Below are 23,347 nucleotides of genomic sequence, written 5' to 3'. Positions count from 1 at the left end.
CTTCCCAAAAAAAGGTATGCAGCCTCATTTAGACTTGGGAAAAGATACTTCCTCCCCAGACACCCACCAGTCTAATTAAGTTGTTGAATTAGATGCTTTAAGAATTTTGATGTAATAACATCATTAGCACTTTTTCTACCCTGCTACCCTACATTGGCACATAAACACAAGCCCTAAGAAAAGCAACGCAAAAGTGTGAGCAGTTGTGAAAATGGAGTCACTCTGGTGTTTTGCACAGAGTGAACAGAGCTTTGTAATTCAAAGGATGGTATCCTGTGTGTGTTGATGGTGTTGCATCCTTTAACGCTGTCTGGCGGTGAATTGATATAATACAGCTTTTTCCATCACTCCAAAAATCAATCATCATCTTCTACGTTTCATCTCTGTTAAAGACCTTACTCTCCCTCTCAAGCCAGCCATTACACTGATTGATTATGGCTAAAATTTTCTTGAGTCCTACACACTGTGAAAGAAAGATCCCACAGAAGAAAGCGGAACGTGTTTAGATTTCTTCTTGTGGTTATGAAAGCATTAGTCTGAAATGAAAGGTTGAAGCAGCAGCTATTCATTGGCTGTACCAGAAAACTTCATCAGTTTGCATTGCTGTGGGCTCTGAATGGACATTTTAAATGCCTCATTTGTTCACAAGGGGTTCTTTTTCAAGCTCTCCCTGTCCTGTTTTGTAGACCGAGTGAGACCGTGTTCACTAAAGTGAAGAACTGAAAAATAATTGGGAACCTGTGTTCAAGCTGTTTCAGTAAACTGATAAAAACTTTAATATAGGATCTCGTGGTGCACTGGTGATGATAACAAATGGTCTCTTTGAAGTGTTGCAAGTGCTTCTGAGGCATTAAGCAAAATCAAGGTACACGAGTGTGAGGTGCCTTTTTGTAACGTTCTTGAGTCATGTGAGAATGGATTCTCTTCTGAAGGTGTGTCCCATTAAATGTAGCATGCTGAAGTGTCTCACAAGTGTGATAATTACAAGGAGTGTAAAAAGTAAAGCAGGGTAGCACTTTATTGCATGTCACTAATCAAATTGAAATGGGTATCATTTGTTTGCAGCATATGACACCGAGGATGTAATTCCCATTTAAATCAGCTCTCTACTGAATTAGAATGATTGTGTTAATTAAGCAGAGTCCAGATAGACAGAAGAAGCTGTCTTAAATCTTTCATGAAAACTTGCCAGTGTTCAGCACTGTGTTTCTCTAGAGATGATGAACAGGAATTGGTTTATTATTTTTTTGTATTAAATCCACATTTGAGCATTTAGTGGTCTATCAAAAGCCTATATAGTTTTTCAGTTCAGCAAAGCTGCTTTTGTCCCATATATGGGATTTGTCTATTCTTTTGTATTTTCAGTATCTTTTGAGATCTACCTGTTCCCAGATGGTATTGTGTTTTGAAATGCTAATTCTACACACAGTGGCATCGTTTCAATAACCTAGGCTAATTAAATTCTTGATGCACTACTCACTAGCACAGATAAGTATTGTTACTGTACATCTCATAGCCATTTGCCTACATTTTGTGCTAAATGAGTATGTTTCCAAGTACAGCATTGTGTTTGTGCTGTATTTAGGAAAATCTGTGAGCTGCAGCTTTGGTATGTTGTACAAAACAGTAAAGACCAGGAACACTGAAAGGATTACTGCAAGGTGAAATGCAAGGAAGTTTTCCTAGTACCAGGGCTTATAAATTGAATGAGTAAGAAAAAGTTTAATGAACAGAAAAATGTGGACTCTTTTTATATCATTTCCAAACTGAAATGTATAAATGTAAATACAAAATAAGGATTTGAGTGGAATCTTTGTTTGCATTCACATGAAAGGGAGTCATGTTTTAGTCCAATAATATGAGAATTTTGAAGCAACACATCATGTAAGACTGTCTCAATTGATAAACAAGTATTTAGATATAGTGGAAAAGTAACTTAGAAGTATTGTTGCTGGGTTATGACAACCTTATCAAGGTGAAACACAAGATAATGAAAAGTCCCAGCCAAACTAGCAACCCAAAAATGTAGCAGAACAAATGAAAACCCATTAGGACAAAGATCAAATTAAAGAAGAGATGAAAAGAAGTCAGGACTTAGTTAAAATAAAATAAAATTGCTCAAGACCAGAAAGAAGTTAACCAAGAGAAAACTTCTCAAGAAGTGAGGTGGGTTAGGAAAGAAACTCATCTAAGATAATAGGAACAAACTTGGAGCTTAGGGAGTGTGTACAGTAAGTGAAATGAGTCAGAATGACATTTATCTGAGATTGACTTACCATTTTTCCACTTGCTAAAGCAGAAGGGAAGATGTGTTTTTCCACTATAGAATTTGTCATATAGAAAATCTAACTCTGAGCGTGAGGTTTAACTTGAGTTTTTTTTTCAGATGTTTCAGAGAGGAATATCATCTTATACCTGCTTCAAAATACTAAATGTTCCTCAGCTGGAAGAACAGAACGCTTTACGTTATTGCTGCCAATCTAAAGGGACCTGTGCCTACTCTGTTTAGGACATTAAAGAGCAAAACAAACAAATACCCAAACAACAACAAAAAACCCAAAACACACCAGGAGTTATCAGGCATTCATAACTGCATTATTCCTTTTTGGAACTGGGTACAGAATAAAGTTGGACAAGTTCAAGAGGGGATTGGACGTAGCACTTGGTGCCATGGTTTAGTAGTCATGAGGTCTTGGGTGACAGGTTGGACTTGATGATCTTTGAGGTCTTTTCCAAACTTACTGATTCTATGATTCTAAGTTTCACTTAAGAGTTATGTAAGGTAGTGTGAATAATGATGGACTTTAAGCTGGGAAAGTATGGAACCCTTCTAGAACACCTGTCAGTCTTTGGGTCTGGGGAGAAAGACGTGGAGTAGCTCTTTGTGTAAAACCATCATTCTGAATTGCAAAGTGGAAGTTCCAAGCTTCCAATACATCTTTATTTTGTAGTTCTTCTGAATCTTGTGGAAGTTACCCAAATGTAATTAAAGACAGTGCAATTCTGAAGGGTATTGATAATGCATATCTATAGGTGCTTGAGTTTGCACACCAGTGTGTGTAGGTGGAAAGATTCAGAGCAGGGTTCAACCACAGCTGATCTCATTCATTCCCAGTTGGAGAAGATGCTCCACTGTCAAGAGCAGAGGTTGGTTTTCCAGGACCGGGACATCAATTGCTTTTCTCTTACTAGGTTCAAGCCTCTCCCATGTTATGCTGCTGTCCTCCTTCCTGAAATGCTCTATCAATAATAGGTAGGCTGAAGGGCTAGCATAGACCAAATATTGGTTTGAATTGAATCTTACAACAAGTGTTATTTTATCTGGGCATATGGATCATAAGTACAGCTTGGAAATACAAAGTATCATCTCATCATAGAATCATGGAATCATTTTGATTGGAAGAGTCTTTAAGATATCAAGTCCGTCTGTTAACCTAGCACTACCAAGTCACAAGGAACTACCATATCCATCTCCTAGGTAGGCTTCTCTGAGATACTTAACCTATTCTAAAATCCTTTAGCTCTTAAGCAATATATAGCTACTTTTACCAATAACAGGTTAGCTCCCACATAACTAATTTAAATCTCTATTACTATAATGTATGTTCATGACTCTCCTAGCCTCCAAAGGCTACATCTTATTCACTAACTCCTCTGGTTTTAATGTATTTATTTTTTTCTGAGTCAATCTTTCATGAATTTAGGGACTATTATTCAGTACTGTGTCCAATTCTGAGCCCCTCAGTTTAGGAATGATGTTGACTTGCTGGAACGAGTCCAGAGAAGGGCAGCAAAGCTGGTGAGAGGCTTGGAAGACAAGCCCTATGAGGAGAGACTGAGGGAGCTGGGATTGCTTAGCCTGGAGAAGAGGAGACTCAGGGGTGACCTTATTGCTCTCTACAACTACCTGAAGGGAGGTTGTAGACAGACAGATGTTGGTCTCTTCTCCCAGGCAGCCAGCACCAGAACAAGAGGACACAGTCTCAAGCTGTGCCAGGGGAGGTTTAGGTTGGATGTTAGGAAGAAGTTCTATACAGAGAGAGTGATTGCCCATTGGAATGGGCTGCCTGGGGAGGTGGTGGAGTCGCCATCATTGGAGGTGTTCAGGAGGAGACTTGACAGGGTGCTTGTTGCCATGGTTTTGTTGTTTAGGTGGGTTGGATTGGTTGATGGGTTGGACGCGATGATCTTGAAGGTCTCTTCCAACCTGGTTTATTCTGTATTCTATATTCTATTCTATATTCTACCTCTACACAGCTGGTTATTTTTTTCCATAATATTTTGTCATTCTTGGGAATTCCTATCTTCATTAATAGATAAAGATTTTACTTTCAGAGATGCAGATAACAATTCTATTTGTGGGAAAGTCTTTGTCACAGAAAAATATCCAAATACATTTTGAATGCACTTGTTGAAGGAATGGGAATGTGCTGTGCATGGGACAAGGGACAGGAAGAGGAGGCAATATGGGCTCCTACTTGAGAAACAAGGTGTCAGTCTTTTTTTCATACCTTTCTGACATATTGCTAGATGGAAATGATACCTGATGATAGAAAAGAGCTCAGTCTAATGAGGGAAGCTTGACAGTGAATTCCTTAAACCTAACTATAAATTCTACATAACAATGAGACAAATTATATTCTAGTGAAGAAACATCCTTGGAAAAAGAGAAAATTGATGATGATGAAAGGTTTGAGACCTGAGACATCAGGTTGAGAGCACTTTGAAGCAGTGACCATAAATATAAACCACAAACATCAGAGAGTAATGACAGTTATCAGACAGAGGTTAGAATATGAACTCTGGGCTGGGTTCAGTTGCCTAAATATTTCCTTAGAAGCATTTAAGATGGCCTTGGCTTCATCAGAGTGCTCCAGAAGGTTATACATTTCCCAGAAGTTCGGTGCCATATTTTTCTGGCACTTTGTGGATGCCTCAGATACCATAAATCATCCAAGCAGTGCTACACATGGATGTTTAGGGAGCTGAAATGAGTCCTTTAGACTACAGGTAACCTTTTAACACATTTTTGCCTCTCTGGAACTCTCACCAGTCCTTATTTTTGGTCTGCTTGAGGAATGCTGCCAGATTTGTGCACTCTTGACAAGCATTCAATGAACTCCTTGATTCTTAAACATGAGAAATACAAACGTAGCTTTTCTTATTCTGCTTGCCACAGCTTGTTCAGTATTATACCAGCGTTAGTCAGGAATATGGTTTGGTCAATATTTTAAGCCCTGTCCTCGTTATGTCATAAAGAGACTGTGTTGTCATAAAACTGCCTTAACAGCTAAATGGCATTTCTTAGCAAAATTAGTTTTATTTATCTATTATTACACCGTGCTAAAAAGCACTGTTGGTAGATAATTGTCTAAATGTTTACCAGGAAAAGCTACACAAATCAACTACATAATTTTAATAGGCCAGTAATTGTATCAAGGAATGGTTATTGCTCAAAGTTTTATGTTGATATCTACACATATAATTTCAAGGAAAAAAAAAACTCATAGTGATAGAGATAATATTTTCATAGTTGACATCATAAAGACAACCATAGTGGAAGCTATAAAAAGATATTATCTAAGACTCTTTGGGTGCGTTGAATTAAACACCGAGAGACAGAACATACTTTAATCCTCCTCCACTTTCCTTTTTAGTCTAAGATCAGCTCATTAAAAATAAAATTGAGGATAGAGCCCAGGCAAAGTGTTTATTGATGAGTAATATGTGACATTCAAGTCAGCAGTCATGCTTGTAAAATATCTGATTTTTATTCTTTTCCTTTACTGAGGAAAAAGTTTGAGAAATTTATTGCAGTATTCAAAGAAAGACTCCTTATTGGAACATATAACACACATGGGCAGTGACTGGCTGGAAAGCAGCCCTGAGGAGAGAGACTTGGGGATGCTGGTGGACAGGAAGCTCAACATGCGCTCTCAGTGTGCACTTGCAGCCCGGAAAGCCAATCAGATCCTGGGCTCCATCAAGAGGAGTGTGGCCAGCAGGTCAAGGGAGGTGATCTCCCCCTCTACTCATCTCTGGGGAGACCCCACCTGGAGCACTGTGTCCTGTTCTGGAGCACTGCGTCCTGTTCTGGAGCACTGTGTCCTGTTCTGGAGCCTCTATTACAAGAGGGATATGGATGTGCTGGAATGTGTCCAGAGAAGGGCCACGAGGATGATCAGAGGGCTGGAGCACCTCTCCTATGAGGACAGACTGAAAGAGTTGGGGCTGTTCAGTCTGGAGAAGAGAAGGCTCCAAGGTGACCTCATTGTAGGCCCCCTTCAGATGCTGGAAGGCCATAAGAAGGTTGGGGAAGGACTTCTTAGGATATCAGGTAGTGATAGGACTAGGGGGAATGGAATGAAGCTAGGGATGGGGAGATTCAGGCTGGACGTGAGGAAGAAGTTCTTCACCATGAGAGTGGTGAAACCCTGGAATGGGTTGTCCAGGGAGGTGGTCAAGGCCCCATCCCTGGAGGTGTTTAAGACCAGGCTAGATGAGGCTCTGTCCAGCCTGATCTAGTGTGGGGTGTCCCTGCCCATGGCAGGGGGGTTGGAACTAGATGATCCGTGTGGTCCCTTCCAACCCTGACTGATTCTGTGATTCTAAAAATTGCATGTCGTTGCATGTGCTATGTATAATATAATAATGAGAGCTAGTAATATATGTCTAGGTTAAAGACATCATAAGAATTAACCAAAAAAAATTGCCCATTAGTGATAAGGAAAATGAATGGTACCTATTTAACTTATGATTCATAGAATCAATAAATTCTATGGTCAAAATCTAATCTGGGCTGAGGAAAAAGGTTGAGGACATCTTACCACATCAATGTAAAAAGGAAAATTGGAACTGAATAATATGGATGAGAGCCTTCATGTAAAAGGAGGAAAAGAGCAATGAAAGATTGCTACCTGAAGCAGCAAATCTAAAGACAGACCACAGATCTCTGGAGTCTGAGTCAGATCATAGACCTTGTTCAACTGGAAATTAACTTGGAGAAAAGGGAAAAAAAAAAAAGGCAGGAAAACTGTGGAATTAATGCATATAAAATTCTGCAGAAATACTAGCTTCAATGGATCTAAACTGTGCAGTTCTGTTTGAGTATATGGCATGCAGAGTCTTTATGGTACAGACACTTTGTCTGCAGCTATGTTTATCAATGACTTAGATTTTTCCACCTGTCACTGTTGATGTGCTTTGCAATTTCCCTCCTCTCTGCCAACCTCCACAATAGAGATGGTGTTACTTCAGCTGTAGCATTCTGAGCTAACTGTATTTGAAATAATAAATCTTTTTAAAAAGTACTCATTATGTTCACTTTCTTCAGGCTACACTTTATCCTCATGCAAATACAAAGCAAATGGAAAGGTCCATAGTCAAATTTTGACAGAGGGAAAAGAAGGAGAGCAAATATAAAGTGAAGTTTTCACTGAGGTAGCCAGAGGTATGCCAGTGTCAGGATATAGAAACATAGAATAGAATAAACCAGGTTAGAAGATACCTCCAAGATCATCGCATCCAACCTATCAACCAACCCAACCCAAATAAACAATGAAATCATGGCACCAAGCACCCCATCAAGTCTCCTCCTGAACACCTCCAATGACGGCGACTCCACCACCTCCTTGGGCAGCACATTCCAATGGGCAATCACTCTCTCTGTATAGAACTTCTTCCTAACATCCAACCTAAACCTCCCCTGGCGCAGCCTGAGACAGTGTCCTCTTGTTCTGGTGCTGGCTGCCTGGGAGAAGAGACCATCATCCTGCTGTCTACAACCTCCCTTCAAGGTAGTTGTAGAGAGCAATAAGGTCACCCCTGAGTCACTTCTTCTCCAGGCTAAGCAATCCCAGCTCCCTCAGTCTCTCCTCATAGGACTTGTGTTCCAAACCGCTCACCAACTTTGTTACCCTTCTCTGGACACATTCCAGCAAGTCAACTTCCTTCCTAAACTGAGGGGCCCAGAACTGGACACAGTACTCAAGGTGTGGCCTAACATGTGAATACTGAACTGAAAGGAGAATTAAATTACACCCTGCATATACTGGAGATATAAAATTAAAATCTAAGAGGAAAATAAAGATGGTGGAGTCACCATCACTGGAGGTGTTCAGGAAGAGCCTGGATGGGGCTCTTGGTGCCATGGTTTAGTTGATTAGATAGTGTCGGATGATAGGTTGGACTTGATGATCACAAAGGTCTTTTCCAACCTGGTTAATTCTATTCTATTCTATTCTGTACTGTCCTGTCCTATAATTTTAGATTAGGCAGTTTGAGACATTCATTTAACTTATTTGCTCTTTTTGGTTTTTTAATTAATAAAGTAACTGCAGTTCAGTGGTTTTAGATGTATGCTTCAGATTGTTCCTGTCTTCAAAAAGGAGCATTTTACTTTTTGAAAAAGGAATGATGCATAGACACCAGACTTTTTTTTTTCCAATGTAAGCCAAAGATCTTAGCTTTAGATTTATTTTAGTACATTGGCAAGCTGTTGTTAATCTCTGCATTTTAGAAAGCAGTAAGCTTTGGAGCGTGTCCAGAGAAGGGCAACAAAGTTGGTGAGGGGTTCGGAAGCCCTATGAGGAGAGACTGAGGGAGCTGGGGCTGCTTAGCCTCAAGAAAAGGAGACTCAGGGGTGACCTTATTACTGTCTACAACTACCTTAAGGGAGGTTGTAGACAGGCAGAGGGTGGTCTCTTCTCCCAGGCAAGCAGCACCAGAAGAAGAGGACACAGTCTCAAGCTGCACCAGGGGAGGTTTAGGCTGGATGTTAGGAAGAAATTCTACACAGAGAGAGTGATTGCCCACTGGAATGGGCTGCCCAAGGAGGTGGTGGAGTCACCATCACTGGAGGTGTTCAGGAGGAGACTTGACAGGGTGCTTGGTTGCATGGTTTAGTTCGTAAGGTGGTGTTGGGTGATAGGTTGGACACAATGATCTTGAAGGTCTCTTCCAACTTGGTCTGGTCTATTCTATTCTGTTCTGTTCTATGCCGGACAGTAGTAGTTTACAAGGCAGTTCAGAAGTTATCATTACTGTATAGTTCTGCAATTTCCACCTCTTTCGAGCTTCACAGCTGCCATTCTTTCCTGAATGCTGTCATAATTCTCACCTCCCCAACACAGCATGAGTTTCTTCCCTTTTCCCCTGCTTCCTTTAGGAAGGTGTGTGGATTCCCTAGAATGGTGCCATACATGTATGCAGATCACACAATGCTGCCACTTTTACTTTGCTTGACTTTGTGATTAAAAAATCAAAATCAAAGTGATCAGAATAGAGTGGAATGGAATGGAATGAAATGGAATGGACCAGGTTGGAAGAGACCTTCAAGATCTAACAGGCAATGTAGTAGTTACAAAAATGCTTAACTAACTTTCCCCAGAGGAAATCATTGAAAGGTAATGCAGAAGTAAACATTGGTCTGAAAAAAACCTAAAATAGTAAAAATTTTGCATTTCATATGTTATTTCCTGAATAACCTGTCCATGAGCTCAGACCTGCAGTCAGGATTTCACTGATCAACATGTGTTGATTTATTGGTGTGGTTTTTTTTAACCTATTGTAATTTTGGTTGAAAAAAATAGCCCAAACCATTTTCTTGTCCTAAGACACCTCAGTGACATAGAAATTCCTAAGACTTCTCAATGAAAAGTCAGTTTGTATTAGTTTATGAGATCATTAGTGCAATATTTATTACATGAGGGCTTTTTCAAGGAGTGTTGATGTCTGACTGTTGAATAGTACATTCCCTCACTTTGTTTGACTACATGATTCTATAAGCTTTCTGGATTTTATGAGCTGGTATCAAACATGTTTGAAGGGAAAAAAAGAAGAACCAAAAAAGAATATAAATATCTTTTGTCTCTGATCTTTGTAACAGAGAAAATAGTTAGAGCCAGCATCTCCCCTGGATTTTAGGAGAATGGTATTACCCTGCCTTTCTCTGAGAGATTGCTGGTTACCTTCTGTCAGTGAGCAACTGTCTCACTGCAAAGCAGAAGCACAATCACATCTCTTTTGTCTGTGTTCAAGGCAATTGCCTCTTAGAAAGCGGAATTTCTTCAGAATGACTATGTACAAGAGCAAACGCAGAAACCAAAGATGTAAGTAAATTGTGAAGTTTTTTTTTAAATGTTCTTACAGAAGAGGGAAAATAAATCTTCAGTTTCATTGAAAACCATCCTGTACTTTACCCTGCTCCGGTTAAATAATAGCACGAAAGCAGACACCGTATTCCCAGCCAATTATCCCACTGTACCTCTATGTTAAGTGCATGAAAGAGCTTTAAAATTGTAAGGAAAAAAAAAAGAAGGGAAAAAAAAAAAAGGGGGGATGACAGCTCACTTGTTACCATGGAAACCCTCACTGAGTGGCTGCTTTATAATATCAACAAAGAAACAGGAATCAAATATAAGTTTGGTTCAGAACTGCATCTTTTATGTGGCGCTTAATGACCGGCTAGCTGTAGCCTTTGACTTGATAGGATCGGCATGCTTGATGGACTTGATGGACTTTTTTTTCTGTGGTTCACTTTAGGGAGCCTGCAATATCAGTGCTTTAAGAGCAGTTATTTTATTTTCCTTCACCACAACTTTCAGAAGAATTAACCAGTTTGCCTGACCCACAGAAACAGAAATGGGGTAGGGGGGTCAGGGAGGGAGGAAACGATGCATGTCTCTCTGTTGTGTATTCAAGAACTCCAGCTCTGATAATTCACTGACTTCTAAATACATGAGTTGCCAGCCAGGCACCTGTTCGACTTGTTAAATTGCTGAGGCATCAGCCAGGGAAATTTAAGCATCGATATTGTCTCCTCCAGAATGTTACAGAAGGGTGACTGAGGCATGTGAAATACTGTGAGTCAGGTGGTGGAAATCCAACAAGAGGCCAAGTTAAAAATGGAGAGCATGTCTGAGGCTGAAAAAAAAAAGAAATTGCATGTAGGGACTGTGTGCTTTCAGGGAGAGTAGGAATATTGATTCAAGAGAGATAAGTTTGGACTTTATTTGGACAGGAGCACTGTTATTATTCAGAGTTGAAAGCATATATGCATCTATATCACTCACCTCAGTTTCTGGACCTTAAAGCTTTGTCTGTACAGGTCTCCTTCAGTTTTTCTTTCCCAAAACAAATGGATGTGCTGCCCATAGAAAGTTAGCAGGATGGATCTCTGCTGAAATCCCTGCAACAGGAATCAATTATCTGCTTCACATTCAATAAAATAAATTATCATGAATTTTGTTCGCATCACAGCAGTGAAAGAAAATTATGCAGGCAGATTTTAATTAATCCTGTTCATTTTAACATACTAATTACTCTCACTGTTGTTATGTAAACTGGAAGCTCTTTCTATAGCAAGCTGCACTCTTGCATTCTCTCCTGTTCCAGCCTGTGTATGGTGTACAATAAGAAATTAATGACCGGGTAGCAAAGTTGTCAAAGTTTTTGTTGTAGCCATACAATTGTTCATGAAAACTGCACTTGATGCTTTGAGGAATGGTTTCATGAAGAGAACTTGCCTTCTCTCCCTTTTCCCTCTATCCCTGCTGACCCCAAGGACAATCTTGCCAAGAGGACAAGAATAAAAGAGAATGAAAGATAATTAGAATCAAATTTGCAGTTACAAGGTGGCTCATGTAATTATGAGGATGGCAGTGGGTTTTTTTTGTTTGGTTTTACAACTGTCTTTAATTTTAAGATCACAGTTGATTAAATATCTCAATACATTTATTTTTGCTATATTAGATACCAATATTACTATATTAGATACAAATATTAGGTACATGGAAGCTTCATTAATACACCTTAGCTAATTAGCATCTGCAAAATGTTAGATAGAACAGTTTGGGTGATTTTGGTATTGCTCCTACTGGTATCAGTCAAAGGCTTTTTGAAGGATAGATATCAACTAAGCAGTTGTTATTCTGAAATTTGAGGGATAATGGTCACAGCTGTGTTAAACAGTAGAGAAGTAGTGCATTTTCTGTTCTTTGCATGTAACACATGATCTGTTTCCAAACAGAAGGCATTATCAATAACCAATAATAAAATATATTCAGCATGTAATTTCCAGTATATGCAGGGTAAGCCTTAGAGTTTGTATCTCTTCACTACCTCTCAGTAAAACATACGTACATGTGGCAATGATACAAAAGTGGTCTTTGTAGATTTTTCTTATTCAGTGGAGTCTTGCTTCTAGATTTGGTACACTCTGAACTGTATTATAAGCATCCCTCTCCTAATCCATTTCTTTAATGTTTGAAAGGCATTTTTGTACCTCAATTAAAAGCTCATCAGATTAGAAAGGAGAATATTAAAAACCTTTTCCTAACATAAAACCAGAAACATGATCACCTTTTCCTAACATAAAATACAAGGAATCCCCATTTCCAGTTTCTATCTGTGGTATAAAACTGTTGCTAGAGGAGTAGCATATAGACTAAACATTGAATAATGTTTAGTTACCTGTCTATAAAAATGTGTTCTCTATATATGGTGGGGTTTTTTTGCAGTTGTCACATCATATATGTCTTCTAAGTCCAAAACTAATCTTAATTTTTCACTATCATTGTAGCTTTGATTTTGATTCTAGTCAGTGATGCTCCTGTTGAGGAGTTAGCCTATTTTAGTTATTCCATACATGGCTGTAACTAATGAGATTTAAAACTAGAAATCACAGTAAATAGTGAAACTTGCCTCTCTGAGGAAACAAAATTCAGAGTAAGGCTATTTCTGTAGTAGTGTTTGTGTGTATCTATCTTGAAACACACAGTCTCCAGACATGCATTTGTCTGCACATTCTGATTTATAGCATGCTTTATCCTTAGTTCTGGATGTTATCGGGCTAATAGGCTGGATTCTCATTTCATTGCCCTAACCTAATGACTGAGAGAGGGGAAAGCATCTTAACAAATGTAGTCTTGCAAACATTGAAAAGCTGATAAATGTCTGGTAAAGCTTTTCAAAACCAAAAGGTTTGAATGCTAAACTGAGCTGCTTTGGGGGTTGCAGCCACTGAGGAGGATGATCAGAGGAAGCCTCATGGTAGGCTCCAGGGCACATGTGGGTCTCTTCCATGGAGAGGCAGTCATTTACTTCTCCAGCTGCATCCAAGTGAGTGGAAGGCATCCATTTTTCACAGGAGTCTTTCTTGTAGGTTCTCTGCTATAGGAATCAAAGCAGGCTACTGCCCTTGAAGACAGTAACATTTGAAAAAAATTACTTCTAAACCAGTTTTTAAGAAATTCACATTACTAACCATGATTTCATAATGATAGTATAGTTTCACAACTTCAATCAGGATCATCTTGTGGAGGACTGGGTATGAAAAGAATGAAAAGATAATCCTTAATGAGGGCTTCAGTCGAGGGCTGTAAATTTGACTCAGAAGAAATGGAGGTTGGAAAGTTAAGCCAAAGATGGAAACAGACTAAGGGGAATAACAGGACTTTTCTTTTGCTTTCTTCAACTTCATGTCTTCAGTGCTTCATGGGATTTTTTATGCAGATCAGTAATAACAACAGAAGTACAATGGCAGTTGAGGCAATGAGCAGATACTTTTGAATTTTAGGAACCATTGATAAGGTCAATGGTTAGCAAAAGTGCAGCTACAGATCCTATCCCTCTCAAAGGAGTGAATTCTCTTCTCCCAGGCAGCCAGCACCAGAACAAGAGGACACAGTCTCAGGCTGTGCCAGGGGAGGTTCAGGCTGGAGGTCAGGAGGAAGTTTTACACAGAGAGAGTGATTGCCCATTGGAATGGGCTGCCCAGGGAGGTGGTGGAATCACCATCACTGGAGATGTTCAGGAGGAGACTTGACAGGGTGCTTGGTTGCATGGTTTAGTTGATTAGGTGGTGTTGGATGATAGGTTGGACGTGATGATCTTGAAGGTCTCTTCCAACCTGGTCTGGTCTAGTCTATTCTATTCTATTCTATTCTAATTCTGGGACATAAATCCCAAATTTCTTCATGGCAATGTGAAGACTCCTGACAAGATCAAAAAGCTCCAAATGCATTAATGACATCTGCCATGGCTTGTCTACCAGCTTCCTGTACAACATTCTTCCACTTCACAGTAGTTTGCCTAGCTGAAATTGTCAATGATAATTTTTATGCTGACATGCAGTAGACAGTAACTCTTTTTTTTTTATATCTTATGAAGATTCCACTTCTTTTAAAACCTGTGAAAACTTTGGTTGGTTGGCTTGGGGTTTTGGGGTGTTTTTTAAAAGAATTATGAGGAAGGATACATTATATTTCCTTTTACTCTGGTGATTTCTCTCTCATAGGAGATATATCACAACCTTACCTGTAGCTGTCAAATAGGTTACGATTCTTTACCCTCAATCCCCAATCTTGATTGTCCAGTCTTAGTTTTTCCCTGCATGCAGAGTACTGTAGGAAGTAGCATGTGCCTTATTAAAGGTTTAAATAAGTGATAATAAAATGAAAGTGAAATAAAACCAAATGATTTTCAAAGGTTATGCAGTATAGAATACATGTGGCTGCTGCAGAAGGCCATAGTACTTTTGGCTTTAACTAGTGCTGTATTTAGAGATGTGCTGTCCATAGATGCCATCTGATGTGTATTTTTCAAGTGTTTTTGTCATGCTGGAGAGAGAATTTCATGTATACTGATAACATCTGGAGATTAATTATGTGAAATTGCAGTTTGAAAGAGCATTTTGCCCTATTAACATTCTTTGATCTATTTTGTTGCCTGCTATATTATCTTTTATTGAGAAGCTCCCACTTGCCATTTTTTCATCAAGGATTTTCTGTTCTCATCTTATTTGTCCACTTTTACAGACAGCATAATCACCTTCAGCCTTATAAAATGCAGTTAGCATCTGTTGAGTCTTGTTATAACGCAGTTTGATCAGCCCATGATTACTTCGATCTGCTTTTGGCCTCTTAGAGTACTGAAGAGCCACCAGTATCAAGGCTGCTGCCACTCAAAGAAAATAGCAGGCTTTAATACAGCATGTTCTAGGAGTTAAAGTGACTGAAAAAAACAAATTTCACTGGGGAAAACAAGGGTAGTTACTGACCCAGATGCATATAAGAAAACTCTGTCTCTTTCCCCTAAAATATCAGAGACACAGACAACAAGGGAATATCTCTTTAACATGTTACAGAGACAGCCTTCCTTGTGTAAAGCCATTCTAAAATAGCTCCAGGATATTCCTATTGCAGCATACCTTTTGAGGAAATAGATTGCAGTGCAATTAAGTGTGTTAGCAATAAGGTTGAGCAAGCCCTTCATGACCTGCAGGAGTACAAATGTCTGAAGATTCACATCACATGGATAGCATCTTTATATAAGGAAAAAAATAGTAATTGCAACTCATCAAGTCAGGGGCTTCAGGGATATAAGTGCTCTTCTCATAGCTTTGTGAAGAATTCATTGTGACCTGAGAAGATTGAGAGATTAATAGCCTGGCCAGACCCTACATGCACAACTTTCATGATGCTCCTCATTGCTCAGTGAAAAGTAGAACTTTTGTCCCTACAGAGTAAGTGCTGGGAGAAAATACTAAAAGTGAGGATTAAAGCTTGGGGAACCAAGACCTTGCAATCTACCTTGAGAAGATGAGAGAAAGGAGTAAATGGTGCAAGTGCAGATTCAGAAGTATCTTCTGAATTGTCTGAGAGCAGAAGTCAGAACACCTGAAACGTAAGTGCAGAACCTAGCAAAGAAATACAGTCAGGCACTTCAGTTTTCTGGAGGAAAACTTAGAGCAGCAAACCCCATTAATAATAGCTTGGCTTCTTTTAAAACAGTTATGATTTTAATGTCAGGAGAGGTTTCTTTCTTTTGCATTAGTTGGCAGAATAGTGGCCAATACACAACAACTCCACAAAAAGAAATGAGAATGATTGGAATGGTAGGGAGATCCCATTAAAAAAAAAGCATCAGCTATTGCTAAGGATCATGTAAAGGGAATTATTATCATAATAAATGAACTTATACAAAGAATGTAATTTTGATTCTGTGATTTGATGAGTATTAGGGGAATTAGCAAATTAATGTAGCACACCATTGCAAGTTTGTGTTTGAAAGGTTGTTGAAAAGCAAGAAGGCAGCAGAAATAACAAACAGATTTCTGGTTTTCACGCACACATAGAATCTCAGTTCTCAGACCAGCTCAGGCTGGCAGCAAATACTGCTATGGAGGAGCAGCACTTATCATTAGAGAAAAAGCACTTACAGCACTTGTTGGTTAGTCTTCTACAAGGAATCAAATACTACATGTTCTGGGAGTGCACTCCAGTATTGACCTGGGGTCAGGAAAAACTAATTTTAGTTCTTAAAAGCGAGGTCTGTTAAGATAACAATCAGCAGGTTGAAGATAATCATAGTCTAAAGCAATCTAAATAGAAAGACAATTCAGGTTCTTAAATTGAGCAAACAGAAGTCCAATAGCGAGAACTTGAAGTTACACGAGTTTAGGCTAAGTGAAGAAACACATCAGTCAGAAAGTATTTGATCTACTGGAGAAGAAGAGGCTCAGGGGAGACCTTATTACTGTCTACAACTACCTGAAAGGAGGTTGTAGCCAGGAGGGAGTTGGTCTCTTCTCTCAAGCAACCAGCACCAGATCTAGAGGACACAGTCTCAAGCTGCGCCAGGGGAAATTTAGGCTCAAGGTGAGAAGAAAGTTCTTCACCAAGAGAGTCATTTGTCATTGGAATGGGCTGCCCAGGGAGGTGGTGGAGTCACCATCCCTGGAGGTGTTCAAGAGGGGATTGGACGTGGCACTTGGTGCCATGGTCTAGTCATGGGGTCTGTGGTGACAGGTTGGACTTGATGATTTTGAGGTCTCTTCCAACTTGGTGATTCTGTGATTCTGTGAAAGTATTTGTTCCATTGCTTGGGCTTTGAATCCAAATTGCTCATCTGGTTTACAAAGTCTCAATGTGCTGAGCTTTGCTGTGTATGTGCAAGCTGAAAAGAATGGTGTTGCCATGAAACCTTTAAAACTTGTACAATTCTGGAAATGTTCAGCATTCCTCTAGGAAAATCTCTGTATGCTTCTGTAGCAGTGCCTTCTATCCATCTACACATAAAAACAAACAAACACAAAAGAAGGAAAGTATAATAATCCTGAAGAGTTTCAGAATAGTGTTATTTGTTGTCTTAAATGAAAATCTGCTGTTGCTTATTTTCACATAAAGTGCCAAACTTCTTTTTTCCAAAAACATTCTTGCATGGCTGTATATGAAAGCAGTACAAGTCCTGATTTTAAATACACTTTTTGCCATATCATAGAGTAGAGTAGAATAGAGTAGAGTAGAATAGAATAGACCAGACCAGATAGGAAGATACCTTTGGTTCATTGAGTCCAACCTATCATCCAACACTCTCTAATCAACTAAATGTGGCACCAAGCACCCCATCCAGACTCCTTCTAAACACCTCCAGTGATGGTGACCCCACCACTTCCCTGGGCAGGTTTCAAGCTGACCTGCCTTTTTTTATTGTTGCTTTCTCTGTTCTTTCTCTGTAGGAACAGATAATGAAGGAATAGCACCATTATACCTCCAGTACAGGTCTTAACTTCAGATAAAGCCTGTGACTCTGCCTCTTCTCAGAATCAAAACTACTGACAGGCTGGAATCTCAGCATTTCTGATACATGCAATCTTTCCTCAATAAATCACTGAGAACATTTACTGCGGAATTAAATGTTTCAGTGGCATACCTCAAACTTTTACTAGTGATAAGACCAAGCACAGTACATCCTGACACCTTCCTAAGGACAAAAATCATAAAGTTTTAAAAAACCACCTTTCAAGTCTCTTAAATGATTATCCAAGACCTGGTAAACCATTGCAGGGGTATTTGGTGTTTGTTGTGGTGTTAGGCAAGCTGTGATGCTACATAAAGTCCAGTGTTTGTTCAGATGTTTCATCTTTGGAGATTGTTTGATACTGAAATTCAGAAACTACTTTGGAAACATTTTCTCCTCCTCCCTCCAAACACAGCCTAGAAGGAACAGAGATCTTGGGTACATTAAAGTGCCATCACAATGAAGACTGTGAGCACACACAAGCAATATTTAGACTCCAGCTCCTCTCTGTGGAGCATTCAGCATCACATTTTTAGTTTGGAAGAGCTTACATTTTTTACCTTACATTTCTATTTCTCTCTGTTCCACCTCATTTCTTCTGCTGTTTCTCCCTCCCTGTTATTATTTAAATGGTCTGAAAAACAGGATTCATTGTCAGTTTATGTTGTATATTAAGGCTATGGATTTTTCTGACCCCCTTTAAAACTCAGGTGGCCTCTCTTCCCCACTGCCCTTTGCAGAAGCCTGCAGTGATATCTACAAACTATTGTCTGGTGTTATTTTTCATGAAGTGTCAACAAAATAAAGTCTGCCTATGGCTGCTTCTCACAAAAATAAATAAATAAATAGTACATATTGTATTGTAAGCCATCTTTTGATCCTGGGGAGTTAGAAAAGCAGCCAACTGTAATTCTTTGGAAGGACCAGCCATTGTTCTCCAAATTGTCGGTATCTGTCTTACTAATGGTTTCCAAAGGCAATTCTATTACTGACTTCGGTTTGCCTCCAGGTCTGTCATAAAGCTGGGTCTAGGTGTGACCTTCTAGCTTGCATTTACTGCTCGTGTTGAGATATTATTTCCTGAGGACTCACTGAAGGCTTTGCACAGCTATTTACAACACTTTGGTTTTGCTGTATTTTTTGTGTGTTACTGCTGGGCAACATGCTATCAGCAAGAAACTGAAACCCAATGCCAGAGATTCTTAGCACTCAGCAGTATGGTTTATTCTTCTGCAAATGGTCTTTCTATGCATGTTGTACTCAAAAGCACACCAAAACTCTTTAATTTAGGCTATCTTGTCATAGAGAGCAGCTGAACATTAACATAGTTGACAGACAATTTATTTCATTGCCAAAAAAAAGTAATTACTGAAATAGTATATCACAGGATACAATATTCTAGGCAATCCTTCTCAGACCATCAGAATGTGCCATACAAAAGCCTGATTTTATCCTTTTTGTAAGAGCCATGAAGTTTTGCTGGTCATTAACTGAACCATCAAAGATCAGTTCCCCAGTTTGGTCTCTTAGTTATATCAGACATGTCTTTCATCAGACAAGCACTGGAAAACACTAAAAAAGTATGTGTATTTTAATTTCCCCAGCTCTGAAAAGCCACCCTCCAGTTCAGTTTAAAATGTATTTAATAATCACATATTTGACTGTGCAAATGCATATTGGCCAGCCAGTTTATAAACCCTGCCATGTCTTTTCTTGAGGAGAGCTATGAGCCATTCAGAATACACTTGTGCTACACACTGTTATAGTATACATTTCCTAAGCATAAATCATTTAGAAACATTACACAACATTACACAGTATAATTTAAAGCTTCATACACTTATGAATATGGTGCTCTGGTCTCCAGAAAATATAAGATAAAACAATAATGGCTTGTGACAGTGTTCATGTCTGTATTGGAGTGCAAAGGATTTGATACCATCCTGTCAAGAAGATCTCAAAATGAGTATTTAGCAGTCATTTGATGGGAGATGCCAGACTGAAATGGTACTAGTGATCTTTCCATTTAAAACTGTCATGGCAGAATCATTAGCATATATTGAAGGATTGGTCCAATGATGAATGAATGTTCTAGAAATTAGAGAAATTCTTGTGCTGTCTCTACCAACCTGTTAAAAATAGCACCAGTGATGATAATAAAGTTCACTGAAATGTTCTATAGAGATGCTCAAAGTTATAGGCTACAGAAATAGGATACTGACCAAGGCTGTGATCTCTGGGCTTGAATCTAAACTCTCAATGATCAAAGGTAATGGTAAAATAAGCTGATGAAAGATCAACCTCAGAACCAGAGGAAGCCTCAGCCCACATCCCTCCCACTGAATTGCATAATTCACAACTTTTCTGTAGCTCCAGTAAGATACAGGGCATGCACCTCAATCGTGTTTTTATTTCACTCTCTCAGTAACAATCTGTTCCTATTTATACTACTTTAACATAACAACTATTTGTCACTTATTTCTTTAAAACTGTTCTGCATAACTAAATGCTAATTGACCTTTTATGCATTAATTTGCAATTCTTGTAATGTGCCTTACAATAAGGCACTCAAGTGGAGGGGAAAAGAAAATGGTGAAGAAAGGAAGGAAGTGGAACTCAGTTCCATTCTGTACTGAAACTGTTACGATATTGTGGCCAGAAACTGGTATTTTTGAGAAGTAACCATTCCCCTTTGGAGTCTGAAAATAGTTCAATCCAGTCTTGGAAGAGGGAAGAGCATCTCTTTTTCCCTTGGAAGGAGATCACATGCCTGCATCTATGTAAGTGTCCTCACTGAGAGGATTTGGGGGTAATCTGCACAGTGTCCTCTCTTTTTTCTTTCTTCATAGCAAAAAAAAAGTTCACATAATTGGAGCAGTACAAGCTGACTTAATGAAAGATTATAAATCTGCCTTACTTCTTCTGTGTTTCTCTTCAGACTGGAGCTCTACCTACAGGGACAAGAGCTTCTCTGTCTGATCTGGAAGCTCAGCAGGTTGCAATGAACCTAGAAATACTAAAGATAGCTATATCTCCTATATGTCTTTCATCTGTTTTAATTAATTTCCCCAGTGGAATGATTTCAAAGCTACTTCAGTAATTCAGGTGATATTTATGAGACCTAAGAAAGTTGTTCTTTGAAGGGATTCATTAATTATGGAGCATAACTTCATCATTTTTTTTTCCCAATGTGCAATCAACCTCCTATTTATCATGCCCTTAATTTTATGGCAAGTTAGGCTGCTGTGTAGCCTTAAATAGTGTGTGTCTAATTAATGCTCCCTGGTTTCATCATCACACACGAGTTACTCTTTCTGGAGCCTTTCTTTCATTATCAGTGCATCAATATTGTTCGGGTGTAGTACATAACAAGCAATAAGTTTTAGCTTGAGACCCAAATCATAGCCTTGTCTTGTGATGTATAACTATTGGTAAAGTCCTTAAGGACTCTAGTCCCATGACAAAAGACAAACCAAGAATACATACAGGTCACACCTGTTTCTTTTCCACAGCTGGTTAATTATTTTGATCATTGAATCAGCTTAGTCAGGAGAATAGAGAGCATTAAACAAAGACATTGATAAGCCTAGAATGTGCCTGTGTGAAAAAGTGATTAGCTTGTTGCATGCTTTAATCAAAACATGTGGCCTGTGCCAGAAACTACTTCTGCTCATGCACGGAAGAAATATGCCTCTTCAAAAAATTTAGTTTTAAATTCCCTTAGGTAATATAATTGTGGGGTTAGATTGAATATTAGGAAAGCTGCCTTTACCGAAAGAGTTGTCAAGCACTGGAATAGGCTGCCCAGGGAGGTGGTGGAGTCACTGTCCTTGAAGGTGTTCAAAAAAAGTGTAGGCATAGCACTTCAGAACCTGGTTTGCTGGCCATGGTGGTGTTGGTTTGATGGTTGGACTCTATGATAGTAACAGTCTTTTCCAACAAAACCAGTTCTATGATCAAGATCCTGATAAGTGTCACTGTCAAGTTTCCTACTGAAACCTAATTGCGAGACCCCTAGATTCAGGAACACAGGTAGCTGAGACAGATTGTAAAATTGGCAGGCTCTGGAAAGAGATGGGGAAGTCCCTCAGTGTCAACAAAGCTCACATGTGTAGTGGGTTGAGAGAGAAGGCCTAGCTTTCTCTCCCCCACAAAGAGGAAAAAAAAACACAGCTAACTCAGTTGGAGAAGGGGAAGGAATGCTATATTTTGCAAGCAATGTGGAAAGGCAAGTTAGATATACAATATATACAGTATTTACAATGAATGTACAGAAATATGCAGCAAGGAAAAAAAAAATACAGGAACGAAATTCCCTCCTCCAGACAGAGGAGGGTTCCCCCCTGTACCCCCTTCTCTCCCCCTACCTCCCTTTTTTTCCCAAAGAGGGTTAGAGAGAGAAAAAGGTAGTTATTAAGAAAGAAGAGTTTTAGTAGGCCTATTAGTGCAGGATTAGTGCTTATTTTATCCAAGGTCAGAACTCCAGCTGCTCAGAAGCAGACAGGCTGGCAAAGCAGGACAGAGAGAAACTGAGAAAAATTCCAACTGAACTCAAAACTTAAAGTTGCATTCTACCAATCTACCAATGAAATTCGTTTAGAATATCTGCTTGTTTTAGTTATTATTCCAAAACATTCAGCCAGAGTGTTCCAGCACTGTCCCTTTCTTAAAGGCACAGCCTCAAACGGTCACAGTCCACCCCTTCTAAACGATCTCATTGGCTGTTCATACTGTCCATCCAATCTAAAACAATCAGCATTAGTCAAAAAAGCAAAAGACTAATCTGGATGATAAGCAACTCAGGTAAATGCAGCTTAATCCTTCTCTGCTTGTAAAGATGGTCGTAGGTAATACTCTTCTAAAATTGTTGCATAGGAAAGTGTTGTAGCTTATTGGGGACCTACCCTGAAGTTTCTATACAGTGCTTACTGCTAAATTGGATAGCATCCAACTAGGCTGTTCAAGAAACTGGCACCTCTAAGTTTAGATGCAAATGACATTTAAGAATAACCAGTGTGGATTACTAACAAATTTGGCTTCAGACATTCAAAATAAATCTGTGAAACTGTAGATTATAATTTTAAAACAAATGCATGGTTGATGTGAATACAGTACAAGATCCAAACTATTATATTTATTGTATCCACTTTTAAACTAATGAAGCTAGTTATCCATATATAGCTCCATGGTTTGTGATTTACTGTCCAGTTTGTTCCATTTCAAGTTACACTGGCTGGTACAAAATCCTGTGAATATATTAACGCCTCTGTATCAGAGCTAAGCTGATTGCTCGCTGGGGCTTAAGAAGATATCCCTTTTGTAGTAGATATGTGCTGACAGTGTTTATCATCAGAATCCCTGCACAAGGTGTTTATCATGGGCCCTGTGCTTCCAGAGTAATGCAGTTTTTCCCATTTGAACATAGCCACTGATGATAAACACACCCTGTGCAGGAGACAAAATCCTCTATCACATCTCCAAGTGGATATGCTCAGATGCTTTTTCTGAACAAATATTCTCCCTCTCTGGAGTTCCAGTGAAGTTCTGTGGACAGAAGTTTTCCAGAGGCATGCTGACAAGTTCCATGGGAGTCTGAAGTAAAGGAGTCTCCATTTCAGGACTAAAGTTTTCACCAGTTTGACTATGAATTCAATCAGATAGTGTAGCGACAGAGGCAAACAATTTGCTATGCATCTGTCCTTGGGTTTGGAAGACCATTTGATTCCTCCTGTGAGAGCTTCATTGCACTAGATGTAGAAGAGGAAGG

General features: G+C 39.2%; 1 protein-coding gene across 12 annotated transcripts in view; it reads left to right on the top strand.

Moving 5' to 3' along the window:
• Positions 1-23,347, top strand: part of RALYL (RALY RNA binding protein like) — a 484,769-nt gene that overhangs the window by 372,268 nt on the left and 89,154 nt on the right. The gene's annotated exons all lie outside the window — the stretch shown is intronic.

This window comes from Melanerpes formicivorus, unplaced genomic scaffold, assembly GCF_026170545.1.
Source record: "Melanerpes formicivorus ecotype bairdi unplaced genomic scaffold, bMelFor1.0.p_v2 SCAF_40, whole genome shotgun sequence".
Classification (NCBI taxonomy): Eukaryota; Metazoa; Chordata; class Aves; order Piciformes; family Picidae; genus Melanerpes; species Melanerpes formicivorus.
Note: the sequence above shows the minus strand (reverse complement) of the source record. Positions and strands in the feature narration are given on the sequence as shown.